Here is a 20,603-nt window from a genome sequence, read left to right as displayed (position 1 = left end):
ATTTTTAAAAAATATGTAGGTAATTTTAAAATTGACATCTTGCATTGATGTGGAACATTGGTTACAACTGATGAACTGATATTGGTACATTATTATTAATAAATGTTCATAGTATATAGTAGAGTTCATAATTTGTACTATACAGTTTTATGGGTTTTGCCAAATGCAAAATGTCACGTATCCACAATTACCCACATACCATGCAGAATAGTTTCACTGCCATAAAAATCTCCTGTGTCCACTTATTGATCTCCTCTCCCCCACCCCCAAAACCCCTGGCAACCACTGATCTTTTTACTGTCTCTGTAGTTTTGCCTATCCAGATGTCATATAATTGGAATTATACCGTATTTAGCCTTTTCAGACTGGTTTATTGACTTAGCAATTATGCACTTAAGGTTCCTCCATGTCTTCTGTTGGCTCCATAGATATTTTCATCACGGAATAATACTCCATTGTATGGACAGACCGTTTATCCATTCGCCTACTGAAGGACATCTTGGTTATTTGCAAATTTGGGATGTTTGTGTTATAAACATGCATGTGCAGGTTTTTGTATGGATTTGCCTGTTAATTTTTCAGTGCTCGCCGACACAAGCGTGGTCTAATGAGAGCAGACTTGTGGATGCTGTTTATTTTCAGCATCCATGAGCTACTCACTTTGGGTCTGCTTTTCTCAACATCCTTAACACCTGTTGGGCTCTCAGCTATCATCTCTGGCTGGCAGATAACTTCTACAGATGTATTTTCTGAAGCTCAGTTACCACTAATCACCAAAAGTTTATTAAGTTTCTTCAAGGCTGCTGTTAGAGATGAACGAGATTCCTTTGTTGACTCCACAGAAGGCTGGTATCTGCCATTGAGATTTAAAGAGAGGGAGCAGTTGCCATCCAGCAAATGCAGCAATTCCTTATTTGTTGCAGATATGTCAGTGTAACTTTCCAGGGCTATAAATCTGTAATGGGAATAAAATTACCTAAAATTTCAAATGAAGGGTCATATTTTAATGCATCTATTTCCATAAAGGGATTATCTAAGTTTTGGGTGCACCAGTGTTCTTGACATTGATATCTACTTCCACAGCCAAAGGAAGAATATTTTTCTCTGTATGTGGAAGGTCCACAGCCAATGACTGTAGCCCATCTCCTTTTATCTCAGCTTCCAAGCCAACAGATGGTTGTTGGTTCTGCTGCCTGTTTCCAGGAAGTTCATGGTCCCCTGTGTTATGTTTTTGGTCACATGGACCAATTCTGTTCGATCTCATGCTGTTGATCCCCTAGTTCTTTGTGCTGCTGGAGGATATTCATGTGACTCCAACTCTGACATTCTAGAATGCCAGGCCTTTTCACTTAGAGACATCTGTGGTCAACGCATCACGGTAGTTGTGACAGAAAAGCTAGCTTCCTTTCTTGTGTGAGGATGGAATTTGAGACCCTGGGTGTTTTTCTCAGCAGGCAGCTTGTTTAGATTATCTCAGATTCCTTTTTCTGATGAATTCGGCAGAGGCATAGCTGGACTTCAGCCTGACAGAGTATTATGCTGAAGAAATATAACCAGAAAGGATCCTGAGAGGAAATAATGTTCTTTTTTCCCTCCATTTAACTTCATTTAAAAATCAATATGGTGGGTATATACCCCAAAGAATTGAAAGCAAGGGCTCGTAGAGAGATTTGCACACCCATGTTCACAGCAGCATTATTCACAATTGCCAAAGGCAGAAGCAACTCAAGTATCCATTTAGTAATGAATGGGTAAACATAATGTGTATATACATACAGAAGAATACTATTCAGCCTTAAAAAGAAGTAAAACTCGGATACATGCTACAACATGGATGAACTTTGAGGACATTTTGCTAAATGAAATAAGCCAGTCACAAAAGGACAAATACTGTGTGATTCCAGTAATGTACCTAGAGTAGTCAAATTCATAGAGACAGGAAGTAGGAATGGTGGTTGCCAGGAGCTGGGAGGAGAGGTGAATGGGGAGTTATTGTTTAATAGGTATAATTTCAGCTTTGAAAAATGATAAATGTTCTGGAGATGAATGATGGTGATGGTTGCACAACAGTATGAATGTACTTAATGCCACTGAACTATACACTTAAAAATGGTTAAAATGGTAAGTTTTACGTTATGTATATTTTACCATAGTTTTTAAAAAATCAATATTGCTATAAAGGCAGTAATACAACACAACTAGCACCTTAATCTTGGGTGACCGTAAGTCCTGGTTTGCTGGGGCAGTCCCCACTTGTGCTTCTTTTCCTCAGGGCAATCATTAATACAGGCAGACCTTGAAGATATTGTGGGTTTGGTTCCAGACCACCGCAATAAAGCAAATATTGCAATAAAGTGAATCACGTGAATTTTTTGGTTTCCCAGTACAATAAAAGTTATGTTTGCAATATACTGCAGTCTGTTAAGTGTGCAATAGCATTATATATTTTAAAAATGTACATACCTTAATTAGAAAATACTTTATTGCTAAAAAATGCCAACCATCATCTGAGCCTTCAGCAAGTCTTAATCTTTTTGTAATAGTAACATCAAAGATCACTGATCACACATCACCACAGCAAATACAATAATAATGAAAAAGTTTGAAATATTGTGAGAATTATCAAAATGTGACACAAAGGCATAAAGTGAACAAATGCTGTTGGAGAAATGGCACTGATAGACTTGCTCAATGCAGGGCTGCCACAAACCTTCAAACTGTAAAAAACACAAAACCTGCAAAGTGCAATAAAATGAAGTGCAATAAAACAAGGTCTGCCTGTAGCACCCTTTTCCCTCTCAAAAGTGTCCCAGGTTGAACAATAAGTCACATGATCACGCTGGATCTATTTCATAATTGCATGAATCATTGCACTGTCATCTTCACTGGCAAATGTCTTAACATTTAGAATGCACCTGCATTTTCTAGAATTACTCTAATTACAAGCTCGATGTCCCGGAAAACATATCCGATCTTTTTTATTTTTATTTTTTAACTTAAAACAACACTCGTTTATTTGCTCACGATTCTGTTGGTTAGACGTTTGGCATGACATGGCTGAGTCTTCTGCTCAGACTCTGACGAGACTGAAATCAGGATATCAGCCAGGCTGAGCTGTCATCTAGAGGCTCTGGCGTAAAATCTGCCTCCAAGCCGATTCTTGGAATTGAATTAAATTTCTTGTGGTCATAGGACTGAAATCCTTGATCAGACTGAGGTCCCCCTTTCCTTACTTCCACCCTTAACATTTTAAAAAAATTATTGATTACTTGTTGAACATTGACTAAATACCAAAAGCAGCCCTCTTTTCTTACAAACTCCTTACTTCTTTAAACACCAAAACCCTCTTTTTTTGGCTTTTTTCTAAAAATTGAGGTAATGTTGGTTTATAACATTATATAAGTTTCATGTGTACAATATTATATTTTGACTTCTGTATACACTACAGTGTGCTCACCACCAAAAGTTTAGTTTCTGTCACTGTACAGTTGATCCTTTTACCCATTTTGCCCTCCTCCCACCCCATAACCACTGCTGTGTTCTCTGTATACCTTTGTTTGTGTTCTTTTGGTTTGTTCGCTTATTTTGTTTTGTTCTATATTCCACATAAGAGTGAAATTATATGGTATTTGTCTTTCTCCCTCTAACTTATTTCACTTACCATAATACCTTTAAGATCCATCCATGTTGTAGTAAATGGCAAGATTTCATCTTTTTAGGGCTGAGTGATATTCCATTGTGTACATAAACCACATCTTCTTTATCCATCCATCAATGGGCACTTTGTTTCCATATCTTGGCTATTGTAAATAATACTGAAGTGAACATGGGGCTGTATATATCTTTTTGAATTAGTGTTTTCGTGTCTTGAGATAAATATCCAAGAGTGGAATTGCTGGATCATATGGTAGTTCTATTCTTAATTTTTTGAGGAATCTTCAGATTGGTTGCACCAATTTACAGTCCCACCAACAGAATATGAGGGCTCCCTTTTCTCCACATCCTTTCCAACACTTGTTATTTCTTGCCTTTTTGATAATAGCCATTCTAATGGGTGTGGAGTGATATCTCACTGTGGCTTTGTTTTGCATGTCCCTAATAATTAGTGATGTTGGACATCTTTTCACGTGCCTGTTGCCCATCTGTATGTCTTCTCTGGGAAAATGTCTATTCAGTTCCTCTGCCCATGTTTTAATTGGGTTGTTTGGGTTTTTGTTGTTGAGTTGTATAAGTTTTTCATATATTTTAGATATCAACCCCTTGTTGGATATATGATTTGCAAATATCTTCTCCCGTTTGGTAGGTTGTCTTTTCATTTTGTTAATGGTTTCCTTTTGCTGTGAAGAGGGTTTTTAGTTTAATGTAGTCCCATTTGTTTAATTTTTGATTTTGTTTCCCTTGCCTGAGGAGACATCCAGAAAGACATTGCTAAGACCAATGTCAAAGAGTGTACTGGTTTCAGGTCTTAAATTCAAGAGTTTAATCCATTTTGAGTTGATATTTTTGTGTATAGTATAAGACAGTAATCTAGTTTCATTCTTTTTCATGTGGCTGTCCAGTTTTTCCAAGAACATTTATTGAAGAGACTATCCTTTCTCCTTGCATGTTCTTTGCTCCTTTGCCATAAATTAATTGTCCATACATGTGTGGGTTTATTTTTGGGCTCTCAATTCTGTTCCATTAATCTGTGTGTCTGTTTTTCTGCCAATAACATGCTGTTTTGATTAGTATGGTTTTATAGTACAATTTTATTTTATTTTATTTATTTATTTTATTTATTTATTTTTGGCTGCGTTGGGTCTTTGTTGCTGTGTGCGGGCTTTCTCTAGTTGCGGCAAGCGGGGGCTACTCTTCGTTGCCGTGCACGGGCTTTTCATTGCAGTGGCTTCTCTTGTTGGGGAGCACGGGCTTCCGGAGTTGTGGCTTGCGAGCTCTAGAGCACAGGCTCAGTAGTTGCGGCGCACGGGGTTAGTTGCTCCGCGGCATGTGGGATCTTCCCAGACCAGGGCTCAAACCTGTGTCCCCTGCATTGGCAGGCAGATTCTTAACCACTGCGCCACCAGGGAAGCCCTATAGTATAATTTTAAATCAGGGAGTATGACGCCTCCAGCTTTGTTCTTTTTTCTCAGGATTGGCTATTTGGGGTCTTTTGTGGCTCCACATAAATTTTAGGATTTTTTGGCTCTATTTCTGTGAAAAATGTTGTTGGAATTTTGATAGGGATTGCACTTAATCTGTAGATTGCTTTAGGTAATATGGATGTTTTAACAATGTTAATTCTTCCGGTACACGAGCATGGAATATATTTCCATTTCTTTGTGTCTTCTTTGATTTCTTTCAAAAATGTCATACAGTTTTCAGTGTACAGGTCTTTCACTTCCTTGGTTAAATTTATTCCTAGGTATATTATTCTTTTTGTTGTGATTGTAAATGGGATTGTTTTCTTAATTTCTCTTTCTGCTAGTTTGTTGTTAGTGTATAGAAATGCAACATATTTTTGTATATTGACTTTGTATCCTGCAACTTTACTTCTAATAATTATTTCTAATAGTTTTTTGGTGGGGTCATTGGGGTTTTCTGTACGTAAAATCATGTCATCTGCAAATAGTGACAGTTCTTCCTTTCCAGTTTGTATACATTTTATTTCTTTTTCTTGCCTAATTGCTCTCCAGTACTATGTTGAGCAAGAGTGGTGAGTGTGGGCATCCTTGTATTGTTCCTGATCTTAGAGGGGATGGCTTTCAGTTTTTCACTACTGAGTATGATGTTAGCTGTGGGTTTGTCATATAATGCCTTTTTATGTTGAGACATGTGCTTTCTATACCCATTTTATTGAGAGTTTTTATCATAAATGGGTTTTGAATCTTGTCAAATGATTTTTATGCATCTATTGCGATTATTATATGGTTTTTGTCTTTCATGTTGTTAATGTGGTGTATCATGTTGAATGATTTGCCAGTATTGAACCATCCTTGCATCCCTGAAATAAATCCCACTTGATCATGGTATGATACCTTTAATGTATTGTTGTATTCTTTGGTAAAACCTTCTAACTCTCGACAAGCTCACTTACTTTGATTTCTGTGGGTTAAAGGGAACAGATAAAAGACATGGTCCTAGATAGCTGCCATTTTTTTTGTCTCTGTCGGCTGACTTTTTGTTTTCTTTTAAAAATATCAGTAGATATTCTTTGAAGTCAGAAATATGTTTATGGTTCAGTTAACTCCACCTTTCACCACACCATGAGAAAATACACCTCTTTCTCTTTAAGAAAGCCACTGTTCTCCATACTCATTATAAGAGTACCATATTACTATACCCCTTGAGTGCTATCTCCCCCAGAGCATCAGTCTCCCAAAGGTAGAGCCATATATCTTTAGCACCTAGTACCAATCCTGGTACAAAAAGGTGCTTAGTATCCACTTCATAGTCAGTGAATAAACAAATCATTCAATGATGTTCAAATACTAGTCCTCAAATTTTGCTTTAAAAAATATGCAGAAAACCCGTGCTCTCTCTATCCACATCCCCAATTCAATCTGGCACATTAGTAATCTAACCAGAGAGTGATTTCAGACCTGGATGTTCTACTTTATAATACACTTGGCAAATCCAAAGATCATTTTGATTTTCAATCCATAAAAGGAGTTGTATCCTACAAAGCTGGATAAGCTTTAAGCTCCATATAGGTGAAGACAAGAACTCATCATGCTTATAACCCACAGGGAGGAAAAATCCAGGTTTTTCTCTTGAATGTTTACTCAAATATGAATGAAAGAGAAAAACTGTGGGAGGGGAAAGAAGCTGGAATTAGGTCATTTGTGTGTTACTGTAACATAGAAAGATGAATACTACTTACTTTTCCTTGCAGTTAATCAGATTAAGGTTCGATTCAACCAGTTCCTTCCTGAGAATACACTCTAAGTGGGGTTTAGTCGGGGGCTCAGTATGGAAGAGTGTGGATTTGTCTTGAAGCTGCATTTACAGAGAAAGGGTACTGTTTTTATTTTGATGCGTTTATTTTTGGTGGCTTGGGCAGAGTGGCTAAACTCTTGGTGTCACCACTGGATTCAAAAGAACCTACTATTCATATTATAGTGTGGTTTACCCCAGGCAACATTTGTAGTTCTGCATTTAAATGCTTTCATCACCTATCAGAGAAGACACCTGAATGAACTCTCATTTTCTGAAACATGAAAATCACTTAAAAATTATATATGTATTAGTCTGACAAATTTGCTAAATAACTCCATTTGCCTCAGCTACTTGTCTCTCATTTTCTATCTCCAAATATCAGAGGCAAATATAAAATGATTTCATTCAGTAATCAAGACTAATTCCTAGGTGTGTTTATGTAATTTTTTTTTTTTTTAATATTTATTTATTTATTTATGGCTGTGTTAGGTCCTCATTTCCGTGCGAGGGCCCTCTCCAGCCGCGGCAAGTGGAGGCCACTCCTCATCGCAGTGCGCGGGCCTCTCACTATCGCGGCCCCCCTTGTTGCGGAGCACAGGCTCCAGATGCGCAGGCTCAGCATATGTAATTTTTGAGTAAAAATAAATGATAATGTGTTACTTAGAAATTGTAAAGATCATATTTACTTTAGTAGTTTGAAAAAAATCTGACAAGCTCTAGAGCATGAAATAAGTGATTAAAGTGAATTCAGGTGTAATGGTACAATACAAAGTAGAGTACAACTGCTATAACCATTCTCTCTGTACTGTTCTGTGTGATGGAGAATACAATACAGCATAGAAGTCAGTCCAATGCTACTTTAGAAATAGTGCGAGCAGAGGAAAAACAGGCTTACTTAAAAGACATCAAAGAGTCAAAAGTTCAAGGACAGTGAAAGAACAGACTGGTCTGTTTAACGATAGCACATCTACAGAAGTGAACAGAGTAAATTTGTTGTTTTCATACAATTTTGTTCACAGAAGTAAAATACAACGTGTGTGTACAAAATATATATAAGTAAGAAAATATGGTTTTCTTACCTGAAAGAAGACTAAGTAGTATTGGAGGGGGCCCCAGGAAGGGGCTAAAAAGGGATGCTTACTATCAGTGAGGGAGCCTAGGATCTCAAGGAATTCTCTCTCTCTCTCTCTTTCTCTGTATGTATGTGTGTGTGTGTATGTGTGTGTGTGTGTGTTTATATATAAATGACACAAAACAGGAAAGTAGACTTACAAGCCTGTGTGAGCACAGAAGTAGGAAGCTCTGTTTCAGAGCCCAGGATGGAAGCCAAGCCGGGGTGCAACCACGAGAGGGAGGGGCTCTGGTTTTCCTAAGTGTGTGAGGAGGAGATGCCTCTGTGACGAATTCTGAAGGACTGCGGATCGGTTGCTTCTCTCTGTGACGCTGCTCAGGCCAGGCCAGGGTAGTTAATACAGGGCATCTTTTCTGTTCATCACGCCTGAGCTCTTCTCGTAATTAACCGACATTGTTAAATTGCATAAAACCTACTGGGAGAGGTGGAGGTGCCCTGCTGGTGCCTCCTGCGAGCGACTCGGAGTCGAACCCCCTGGGCTGCCTGTGCGCCTCATCCCGAGGACCGGTCCCTCCCGGGGGGGCCGCTGAACACCCAGTCACGTGGACTCCAGCTCGAACCTCGCCGCATCACTAGGATTCCTCTTACCCTGACTGCATCCTGTAAGCATTCAGACCTCAGATGAGAGAACATGGAGAGATTCTGGTAATTAATTAAAAGAGCTATGGTAGCTCCTTATGACAAATAAATCAGAAATTGCTAAAGGATCAATGTTTGTTTATGAAAGGAAAATTCTTCTTTTCCAGCAGTTCCAAAGAGCAAACCCATGGCTTTCTAGATTAAAGGAGCAGAAATCAGGAAGCTCTGCCCGCTTTGTTCCCCTTCTGACCTCATCCTTATCAAACAGGCCACGTCCCAGGAAGGGCACGTAATTCTGCAGACCTTTATAGTCCCTTAGCATGTACGTCTTTTGTGATCTGGGTAGCATCTCATTTAAAATAGAAATTCAGGGACTTCCCTGGTGGCGCAGTGGTTAAGAATCCGCCTGCCAAGGCAGGGGACACGGGTTCGAGCCGTGGTCCGGGAAGATCCCACAGGCCGCGGAGCAGCTAAGCCCATGAGCCACAACTATTGAGCCCACGTGCCACAACTGCTGAAGCCCACGCACCTGGAGCCCGTGCTCCGCAGCAAGAGAAGCCACCGCAATGAGAAGCCCGCGCACCGCAACAAAGAGTAGCCCCCGCTCGCCGCAACTAGAGAAGGCCCACGTGCAGCAACGAAGACCCAATGCAGCCAAAAATATAAATAAATAAATAAATAATACATTAAAAAATAAAATAGAAATTCATCTATGGTGTTGTCCCTTTTTAGAAACCGTATCACAAAGTCCTTCAGCCTGTGCAGTGACAATGGTAAACTAAACTTGTAACAGTGCTTCAAAAGAAATTCATAATTTGTTAATAGTTTAGTCCCAGTTATTGCTTTCATATGGACAATCACTATACAGTATAAAGACAATGTTCTAAAAATGTATTTAGTACTGGTCTGGCTTTCTAAGCTGATTAGTGATTGTTATTCTACTGTGGGAATGACAGCTTCCATTCTTAACAAGAAAAATTTAAAATTCAGAATTTGCTTTCCCTAGAAATTACCAATTTTAAATAGCTGCTTTAATTAGAAAGGATACATACACTTAGGTGTAGTGTGTTAGGGGCAAAAACTTAAGAAATAATCGAAATGATGTGGGCTTGAGTTGGTCAAATGCCAACAGAGAAAGTCATTGTCATGTCAGCTCTACTACAAGAAAAACCTCTGAGGTGAGCAAATACTTGTCCTGGTCCCTCTGACTTGCCTGTGTTCTGCTGAGGTTCCGTCTTTGTGTGGAAGCAATAGGGTGGAGCAGGAGTAAAGAACATGGCTTTGAAGCCCTGAATTCCTGCCCTGTCTCATCCCTTCATGCAACACATTTGTTCCTAAAGCCTTGGATGGTGTTTTACTTGTGCTTTTGCCCAACACACTAGTGTTTAATTTAACTGGTGGAAGATTTCGGGGCCCTGTACGTATCTTTAGATGATCATTTCAGAGAGAAAACAAATACAGGAATTGATTTACCTTGTGCCTTACAGTTAAGCAGTGTTTGCACACAAAATCTACAGAAGATTTCTGCTTCTCAATCCAATTTTTTGTGTACTGTGAACAAATTTATTTTCATACTACCTGGATTTTGTTACTTATACTTCCCATACCTCAGGAGTATTAACCATTGGTGCGTGTACTGACGATGATGCTACCTAATCCTGAAATGCCTTTGGATTGTAATCTCATAATGTAAAATTTGAAAGGGACAATTAAAAATGTAAACGAGATGATGTTGTAATCTCTATTTTTTGCTCCTCTGATCTGGAGGAATGAGGCCGTTATTCCCCCTCCCCTCCGCCCCCCCTGCCATGCACCTCCCCAGGGGCCAACTCCCGGGCAGACAGGCTCCACTCATTTCCAACTGATGGCTTGTTCTAGAAGCCAGAGTGCTTTCTGATCTCCCGCCGCATCTTGCTCCTTCTCTCGGAGGGTGGGTGGTATTAGCATGTGCCATCCAGCTCCCGTACTCGTCTGGGAAGTCCTGTGCTAAATAGACAGGTACTGAACTCAAAATTTAGACCGATTTTAATAAAAACCTAGGTCACATAATTGAACATTAGAAATAGCTGAGGTTGACCCTTTTCATTACCAAGGTATTGTTTATTTTAATCACTTTTAGGGAAATCTTTCTAACATATACCACAAACTTTTTATGTATATGTGGCTTTTTTTTTTTTTCCGGCCGCGCCTCACGACTTGCAGGATTTTAGTTTCCCAACCAGGGATTGAACCTGCGCCCTCAGCAGTGAAAGCACACGGTCCTAACCACTGCACCGCCAGGGAATTCCCTTATGTCTTTCTAAAGAGCCTATATAGCACATTTTTTAAATTGATTACATAGGAGTTAATTATGACAAAGTATCATAGAGCAGCGATGCTCCCCAGAGCCTAACAGAGTGTCTGCATTTACGCTAAGTGGCACTAGGTTTTGAATGCATCTTGACTGCTTCTCTGCCCTACCCTGCTGTGGGCAGTCACTTTTCACTCTGCCTCTCTCTTCTCCCTTGTAAGTTGCTGCTCTTCGTTGGCTTGGGGCTTAAAAGAGATCAGACAACTAAATCTGTTGGAAGCCTACCTAAAAAATGGAGAAAAAGACATTCGGGTCATTAGAGGGGTCAGGTTTGGATGAACCAGTTTGGTGACATCTGTACTGATGGCTCTCAGGCTGTGTTGGTTCTGGGTCATGATCTGGAGGCTGGAAAAGGCTTGCTGGACCTGTGGCCTCCCGCTAAATCCTCGGGTGCTGTCCCTCTGATTGTCAGCCTTTGGTTTTTCAGGCAGAGCTCCTTGACCTCAGCTCCCCGCTGTGTGCTCGCATCAGTGCTGATTCTGTTTCATTTCTGCTGAGCTCCTTCCTGATAGCTCACATCTCCTAATTCTCTCCATTGTCTGTAGCAGTCCACACCTCTGAAAACCAACCAGTGCAGTAGCGGGGTTTGAACATTTACCTCACACACCTGAGGCTTTCAATTCAAAGTAAATGCCACAGTTATGAAAGCTGCATAGAAGGAGGAATTATGCCAGGTGAAGAAAAAAAGTTGTCTAATTTGCAGGCAGCTTGCATTGTATTTTATAAGAATATGTTTGACATTTTAAGCTTTCCTGTGGCAGTAAATTGTACTTCTCCTAGCAGCAAGAGTTATTAAGTCTGTGCCCAGAATAAACCAGACTGTTTGGAAAGTTTAATTTTTTCAGTTTTCATACTCCATTTTATGACAGTGTTTGTTTCTTCAGCAATAAGCCTATAAGGATACACTGTCTATTATGTCTAATTTAAAACTATAAATACCATTTTTTAACCTTCACAGAGTTTCGTCATAATCTATGTAAAAAAACAAGTTAAATACAGTTTGATTCTAAATTAAAAATTAAATAAGACAATTGGGATTGACATATATACACTAATATGTATAAAATAGATAACTAATAAGAACCTGCTGTATAAAATCCAAAAAAAATTAAATAAGACAAAAGATTTAACATCAAGCACCTATGGCAAGATGGAAATATTTCTTGGTGATGATTATACAACACTTAATGGAATCCAGGAAGCCATCTTCATGGACTGAGTGTTTGCATCTCCCCCCAGAATTCATATGTTGAAGCTCTAACCCTCAGTGTGGCTGTATTTGGAAATGGGCCTATAAGGAGGTAATTAAGACTAAATGAAGTCATAAGGGTAGGGTCCTGATCTGACAGGATTAATGTCCTTATAAGAGACACCAGAGGGCTCTCTCTCTCTGCATGTGCACACAGAGGAAAGGTCATGTGAGGACACAGAAGGTGGCCGTCCGTAAGCCAGGAAGAAGAGGGCTCTCACCAGAAACCAGACAGGCTAAAACCTTGTGCTGGAACTTCTAGCCTCCAGAACTTGTGAGCAAACAAATTTCTGTTGTTTAGGCCACCCAGTCTACGGTACTTGGTCATGGCACCCATGCTGACGAAGACACCATCTATTTTGTGATAAGCACACTTATTTTACCAAGAGAGGTGATGCTGTGTCCTCGACTGTAAGATGTACCCCAATTCCAATGATGTGGAAATGTGAAATATTAAACAATAAGGATGCAATACAGTGTTTTTTGATAAATAGTTTTTAAATAACAACAAAAATAGGACAATACTGACTTGAGTTTTTAGAAGTAGCTTTCTCCTTGGAAAGGCCAGTCAATAGTCTACTTCGATCACCAGATCTTTGTTTGATGGCCTCCTCAAACATGAGAAGTTGCACAGCTCATGCATGAGAAAACTAAATTCAAATATGGGCAAATAGATATAAAAACAAAGCTTTCACTTTTATTGGGAACCTAACTCAATTTCCCCAGAAAGCCTGAGATATTGACAAAACGGTGCCTTATCAGGCTGACTCTGCTCCTACTTCATTAAGAAAATGTAAATTTCTTCAGTTTCCCTCTTTCTCCCCCACAGTCTTGTACATCCCTTTTGTTTCTGAATCATCAGACTCCTGTCAAGACTAGCCCCTCTCCTCCGTTGACCCCATCTTTCCTGGGACAATAGCCTCTTCTTTCCATCCCAGCGTTAGGCTCTCGCCCCGTGGCCTCCTCTCCTCAGCCAGCAGAGACACAGAGCTTAAACAGAAACAGAAAACCACACACAAAGCAAGCCATTCCCAGACCCTACTTCTGCCCTCAAGCTTTACACTCCTCTTTCCTTTTCGAGAGGGGTCCATGAGCCCCGCCGGCTTCCTCGTCCTTCATTCTCCTCTCAGCCCACTGCACCCTGGCTGCCATGTGACACACTCTATCACAAAGGTGTCTCGGGTTCTCCTGCCCACACCACCCTGGAGAAAAACTACAGCTGAATTCCACAGGATGGTCATTTTTCTGGCATCTCTGGGACTGACCATTAGCACGTGGACCAGAATGTAGTCTTTCTGAAGCCACTGGGCATCCAGCAATCAAGAAGCCTCCAACAGCTAACGTGCTGCTCAAGCGAAGGATTCAGGATGCTGAGGAAGGCTTGAAGGGAAATGGTTGCAGGATATAAGGGCGGAGAGGGAAGAATGTGATGCTGGCGTGGTCGGGCCGAGGAAAATACCAGCTGTGTGTGGACTGAGGTTCAAGCTCTATGTCACAGTAAGTGAAAATCAAGCCATTGGTGTCACTTATAAATACTTGAGAGCCAACGAGTAAATAAAACTATATAGTTAGTTTCTGAAGGACTAGAATCCACCCGTACTGATTCTACAAGCCCAGAGGTCCACCATGCCACACTGCAGTCTAGTTCAGATAAACAGATCCGTGATCTAACTAAAGTAGTCACAACTTTAACTAAATTAGTTGGTACACAAAGTATTCAAAAACTTGAATAAATGTTTTAATGGTTACTAATACCTGTAATAAAATTTCCATGGGGCTTCCCTGGTGGCGCAGTGGTTGAGAATCTGCCTGCCAAGGCAGGGCATACGGGTTCGAGCCCTGGTCTGGGAAGATCCCACATGCCACGGAGCAACTGGGCCCGTGAGCCACAACTACTGAGCCTGCGCCTCTGGAGCCTGTGCTCCACAACAAGAGAGGCCGCACTAGTGAGAGGCCCGCGCACCGCGATGAAGGGTGGCCCCCGCTTGCCACAACTAGAGAAAGCCCTCGCACAGAAACGAAGACCCAACACAGCCATAAATAAATAAATAAATAAATAAATAATTTTAAAAAAGAATTAAATCTTAAAAAAAAAAAAATGCTGACTTCCATCTTAAAAAAAAAAAATTTCCATGTCAAAATATATTGTATAGGGCTTCCCTGGTGGCGCAGTGGTTGAGAATCTGCCTGCTAATGCAGGGGACACGGGTTCGAGCCCTGGTCTGGGAAGATCCCACATGCCACGGAGCAGCTGGGCCCGTGAGCCACAATTGCTGAGCCTGCGCGTCTGGAGCCTGTGCCCCGCGACGGGAGGGGCCACGGTAGAGAGAGGCCCGCGCACCGCGATGAAGAGCGGTCCCCGCACCGCGATGAAGAGTGGCCCCCGCTTGCCGCAACTGGAGAAAGCCCTCGCACGAACCGAAGACCCAACACAGCCAAAAATAAATAAATAAATAAATAAATAAATAAGAAAATCCTTAAAAAAAAATAAAAAAAATAAAAAAAAAGAAGAGAGAGAACTTTATGAAGTCAATGACAACAAAAAAACGATTAAAAAAATATATATATATTGTATAGTTTTCCTCCATTTTTAAAAATATTCAATTATTCTTCAATTTCCTGTTTTAAAGGACGAATCATAATACACAGAGCACTGGGAATCACTCAAAACACCAAACCATGTGGTTAAAAGTTTGCCTCTTGACGGTTGAGTCAACAGGGCATGTCTTGCCTACAGCACAGTCATCTGCTTTTAACAGCACAAGTGGTGGGATTTCTAGTAGCTTCTGCTTTTCAAACATTCACTATCATCCTAAAGTGGTATGTTATACATAAAACCGTCAACGTATACCAAAATATATCATCCTAATGAAAATAAAAAGCTTCTGTATGCACATATTGCCAATGCATCTCAAGAGGCCTAAATTTTAACAAGTAGAATAGACAAATTATCAGTTAAAAGATCATAAATTACTTTAAAAATGTCTGGCTCAACATTCCCCTTGCAGGTTTCTACATCTACTGCATAAATATAGGTGTGCACCTGTGTCTGCATAGCTTTTTTTAAGGGAATGGTGGATGGTCTGGCCCAATTTTTCATGGTCACATAGGAACTACAACATTCTTTGCTAGCAAAACAAGAAAAGTTAGGTCTGCATTTCTGCCAACTTGATGCAAAGCCTCAAGAGCTTCCTGCAGAGAAAAGCCAGCCTGGAGAATCCAGGCTGCAGTAGGAAAAATTAATGGTAGAAGGTTGGAGAGCCTCGATAATGAAGGCTTTTTCTTTCTTTCTTTCTTTCTTTTTTTTCTTCAAGAAACCACTTAAAATTTTATTCTTTAATTAGCAACCTTGGGGAGGAAAAGGACATCAGGACTTAAAGGCAGAGGCAGAGACCCGAAACCAGCTGGGTTTTCCTTGTTAGGCTGGAGCAGAGTTTAAACCAGGGCAGATCCCCTCCAGCTCTGGGCTCTGGCTGCAGCCTCCTCTCTACATCCTGGTCCCAGGTTGGTTTGGTTGCAAACTGGCTTCACTTCATCCGAGGCTTAAGCCTTACAGCTTCAAGACCGACATTTTCTCTGGTTTCAGGCCTGTCAGTGGATTCTCTGGGCTCTGATCCAAGTCTTTAACCCACATGCAACTGGATGGCAAGAAGTAGTTTGCTCGGAAGTCTGATTGAGTACATCTTCCTCACCTCCTAAGAGCTCGGGTGAAGTTTCTCTGCCTAAGGTAAGTGCAGCTTGTGAAATGTTTCAGCTGGGATTAGAATGACAGAACTGCTCTTGTTTATTAATTTCCCTGAGTTGGAGCCATGTTCCCTACCACCTGACATGCCGTCACCTGGACCCCTGAAGTTAACATTTTCTACTCTAGTACATGAAGTGCCTATTAATTTTTAAAAAATATGTAGGTAATTTTAAAATTGACATCTTGCATTGATGTGGAACATTGGTTACAACTGATGAACTGATATTGGTACATTATTATTAATAAATGTTCATAGTATATAGTAGAGTTCATAATTTGTACTATACAGTTTTATGGGTTTTGCCAAATGCAAAATGTCACGTATCCACAATTACCCACATACCATGCAGAATAGTTTCACTGCCATAAAAATCTCCTGTGTCCACTTATTGATCTCCTCTCCCCCACCCCCAAAACCCCTGGCAACCACTGATCTTTTTACTGTCTCTGTAGTTTTGCCTATCCAGATGTCATATAATTGGAATTATACCGTATTTAGCCTTTTCAGACTGGTTTATTGACTTAGCAATTATGCACTTAAGGTTCCTCCATGTCTTCTGTTGGCTCCATAGATATTTTCATCACGGAATAATACTCCATTGTATGGACAGACCGTTTATCCATTCGCCTACTGAAGGACATCTTGGTTATTTGCAAATTTGGGATGTTTGTGTTATAAACATGCATGTGCAGGTTTTTGTATGGATTTGCCTGTTAATTTTTCAGTGCTCGCCGACACAAGCGTGGTCTAATGAGAGCAGACTTGTGGATGCTGTTTATTTTCAGCATCCATGAGATACTCACTTTGGGTCTGCTTTTCTCAACATCCTTAACACCTGTTGGGCTCTCAGCTATCATCTCTGGCTGGCAGATAACTTCTACAGATGTATTTTCTGAAGCTCAGTTACCACTAATCACCAAAAGTTTATTAAGTTTCTTCAAGGCTGCTGTTAGAGATGAACGAGATTCCTTTGTTGACTCCACAGAAGGCTGGTATCTGCCATTGAGATTTAAAGAGAGGGAGCAGTTGCCATCCAGCAAATGCAGCAATTCCTTATTTGTTGCAGATATGTCAGTGTAACTTTCCAGGGCTATAAATCTGTAATGGGAATAAAATTACCTAAAATTTCAAATGAAGGGTCATATTTTAATGCATCTATTTCCATAAAGGGATTATCTAAGTTTTGGGTGCACCAGTGTTCTTGACATTGATATCTACTTCCACAGCCAAAGGAAGAATATTTTTCTCTGTATGTGGAAGGTCCACAGCCAATGACTGTAGCCCATCTCCTTTTATCTCAGCTTCCAAGCCAACAGATGGTTGTTGGTTCTGCTGCCTGTTTCCAGGAAGTTCATGGTCCCCTGTGTTATGTTTTTGGTCACATGGACCAATTCTGTTCGATCTCATGCTGTTGATCCCCTAGTTCTTTGTGCTGCTGGAGGATATTCATGTGACTCCAACTCTGACATTCTAGAATGCCAGGCCTTTTCACTTAGAGACATCTGTGGTCAACGCATCACGGTAGTTGTGACAGAAAAGCTAGCTTCCTTTCTTGTGTGAGGATGGAATTTGAGACCCTGGGTGTTTTTCTCAGCAGGCAGCTTGTTTAGATTATCTCAGATTCCTTTTTCTGATGAATTCGGCAGAGGCATAGCTGGACTTCAGCCTGACAGAGTATTATGCTGAAGAAATATAACCAGAAAGGATCCTGAGAGGAAATAATGTTCTTTTTTCCCTCCATTTAACTTCATTTAAAAATCAATATGGTGGGTATATACCCCAAAGAATTGAAAGCAAGGGCTCGTAGAGAGATTTGCACACCCATGTTCACAGCAGCATTATTCACAATTGCCAAAGGCAGAAGCAACTCAAGTATCCATTTAGTAATGAATGGGTAAACATAATGTGTATATACATACAGAAGAATACTATTCAGCCTTAAAAAGAAGTAAAACTCGGATACATGCTACAACATGGATGAACTTTGAGGACATTTTGCTAAATGAAATAAGCCAGTCACAAAAGGACAAATACTGTGTGATTCCAGTAATGTACCTAGAGTAGTCAAATTCATAGAGACAGGAAGTAGGAATGGTGGTTGCCAGGAGCTGGGAGGAGAGGTGAATGGGGAGTTATTGTTTAATAGGTATAATTTCAGCTTTGAAAAATGATAAATGTTCTGGAGATGAATGATGGTGATGGTTGCACAACAGTATGAATGTACTTAATGCCACTGAACTATACACTTAAAAATGGTTAAAATGGTAAGTTTTATGTTATGTATATTTTACCATAGTTTTTAAAAAATCAATATTGCTATAAAGGCAGTAATACAACACAACTAGCACCTTAATCTTGGGTGACCGTAAGTCCTGGTTTGCTGGGGCAGTCCCCACTTGTGCTTCTTTTCCTCAGGGCAATCATTAATACAGGCAGACCTTGAAGATATTGTGGGTTTGGTTCCAGACCACCGCAATAAAGCAAATATTGCAATAAAGTGAATCACGTGAATTTTTTGGTTTCCCAGTACAATTAAAGTTATGTTTGCAATATACTGCAGTCTGTTAAGTGTGCAATAGCATTATATATTTTAAAAATGTACATACCTTAATTAGAAAATACTTTATTGCTAAAAAATGCCAACCATCATCTGAGCCTTCAGCAAGTCTTAATCTTTTTGTAATAGTAACATCAAAGATCACTGATCACACATCACCACAGCAAATACAATAATAATGAAAAAGTTTGAAATATTGTGAGAATTATCAAAATGTGACACAAAGGCATAAAGTGAACAAATGCTGTTGGAGAAATGGCACTGATAGACTTGCTCAATGCAGGGCTGCCACAAACCTTCAAACTGTAAAAAACACAAAACCTGCAAAGTGCAATAAAATGAAGTGCAATAAAACAAGGTCTGCCTGTAGCACCCTTTTCCCTCTCAAAAGTGTCCCAGGTTGAACAATAAGTCACATGATCACGCTGGATCTATTTCATAATTGCATGAATCATTGCACTGTCATCTTCACTGGCAAATGTCTTAACATTTAGAATGCACCTGCATTTTCTAGAATTACTCTAATTACAAGCTCGATGTCCCGGAAAACATATCCGATCTTTTTTATTTTTATTTTTTAACTTAAAACAACACTCGTTTATTTGCTCACGATTCTGTTGGTTAGACGTTTGGCATGACATGGCTGAGTCTTCTGCTCAGACTCTGACGAGACTGAAATCAGGATATCAGCCAGGCTGAGCTGTCATCTAGAGGCTCTGGCGTAAAATCTGCCTCCAAGCCGATTCTTGGAATTGAATTAAATTTCTTGTGGTCATAGGACTGAAATCCTTGATCAGACTGAGGTCCCCCTTTCCTTACTTCCACCCTTAACATTTTAAAAAAATTATTGATTACTTGTTGAACATTGACTAAATACCAAAAGCAGCCCTCTTTTCTTACAAACTCCTTACTTCTTTAAACACCAAAACCCTCTTTTTTTGGCTTTTTTCTAAAAATTGAGGTAATGTTGGTTTATAACATTATATAAGTTTCATGTGTACAATATTATATTTTGACTTCTGTATACACTACAGTGTGCTCACCACCAAAAGTTTAGTTTCTGTCACTGTACAGTTGATCCTTTTACCCATTTTGCCCTCCTCCCACCCCATAACCACTGCTGTGTTCTCTGTATACCTTTGTTTGTGTTCTTTTGGTTTGTTCGCTTATTTTGTTTTGTTCTATATTCCACATAAGAGTGAAATTATATGGTATTTGTCTTTCTCCCTCTAACTTATTTCACTTACCATAATACCTTTAAGATCCATCCATGTTGTAGTAAATGGCAAGATTTCATCTTTTTAGGGCTGAGTGATATTCCATTGTGTACATAAACCACATCTTCTTTATCCATCCATCAATGGGCACTTTGTTTCCATATCTTGGCTATTGTAAATAATACTGAAGTGAACATGGGGCTGTATATATCTTTTTGAATTAGTGTTTTCGTGTCTTGAGATAAATATCCAAGAGTGGAATTGCTGGATCATATGGTAGTTCTATTCTTAATTTTTTGAGGAATCTTCAGATTGGTTGCACCAATTTACAGTCCCACCAACAGAATATGAGGGCTCCCTTTTCTCCACATCCTTTCCAACACTTGTTATTTCTTGCCTTTTTGATAATAGCCATTCTAATGGGTGTGGAGTGATATCTCACTGTGGCTTTGTTTTGCATGTCCCTAATAATTAGTGATGTTGGACATCTTTTCACGTGCCTGTTGCCCATCTGTATGTCTTCTCTGGGAAAATGTCTATTCAGTTCCTCTGCCCATGTTTTAATTGGGTTGTTTGGGTTTTTGTTGTTGAGTTGTATAAGTTTTTCATATATTTTAGATATCAACCCCTTGTTGGATATATGATTTGCAAATATCTTCTCCCGTTTGGTAGGTTGTCTTTTCATTTTGTTAATGGTTTCCTTTTGCTGTGAAGAGGGTTTTTAGTTTAATGTAGTCCCATTTGTTTAATTTTTGATTTTGTTTCCCTTGCCTGAGGAGACATCCAGAAAGACATTGCTAAGACCAATGTCAAAGAGTGTACTGGTTTCAGGTCTTAAATTCAAGAGTTTAATCCATT

General features: G+C 39.8%; 1 protein-coding gene and 1 long non-coding RNA gene across 4 annotated transcripts in view; one reads left to right on the top strand and one right to left on the bottom strand.

Annotated features, from left to right (window-relative positions):
- The window catches only part of LOC103016580 (uncharacterized), an 82,081-nt gene extending 81,485 nt beyond the window's left edge, over window positions 1-596 (top strand). The window contains exon 5 of the long non-coding RNA XR_003622580.2: window positions 429-596. This is a non-coding gene — a long non-coding RNA (uncharacterized LOC103016580). The remainder of the gene's footprint in view (window positions 1-428) is intronic.
- The window catches only part of TRMT9B (tRNA methyltransferase 9B (putative)), a 72,683-nt gene that overhangs the window by 44,547 nt on the left and 7,533 nt on the right, over window positions 1-20,603 (bottom strand). The window lies entirely within an intron of this gene.

This window comes from Balaenoptera acutorostrata, chromosome 21 (genome assembly GCF_949987535.1).
Source record: "Balaenoptera acutorostrata chromosome 21, mBalAcu1.1, whole genome shotgun sequence".
NCBI classification, from domain to species: Eukaryota; Metazoa; Chordata; class Mammalia; order Artiodactyla; family Balaenopteridae; genus Balaenoptera; species Balaenoptera acutorostrata.
Note: the sequence above shows the minus strand (reverse complement) of the source record. Positions and strands in the feature narration are given on the sequence as shown.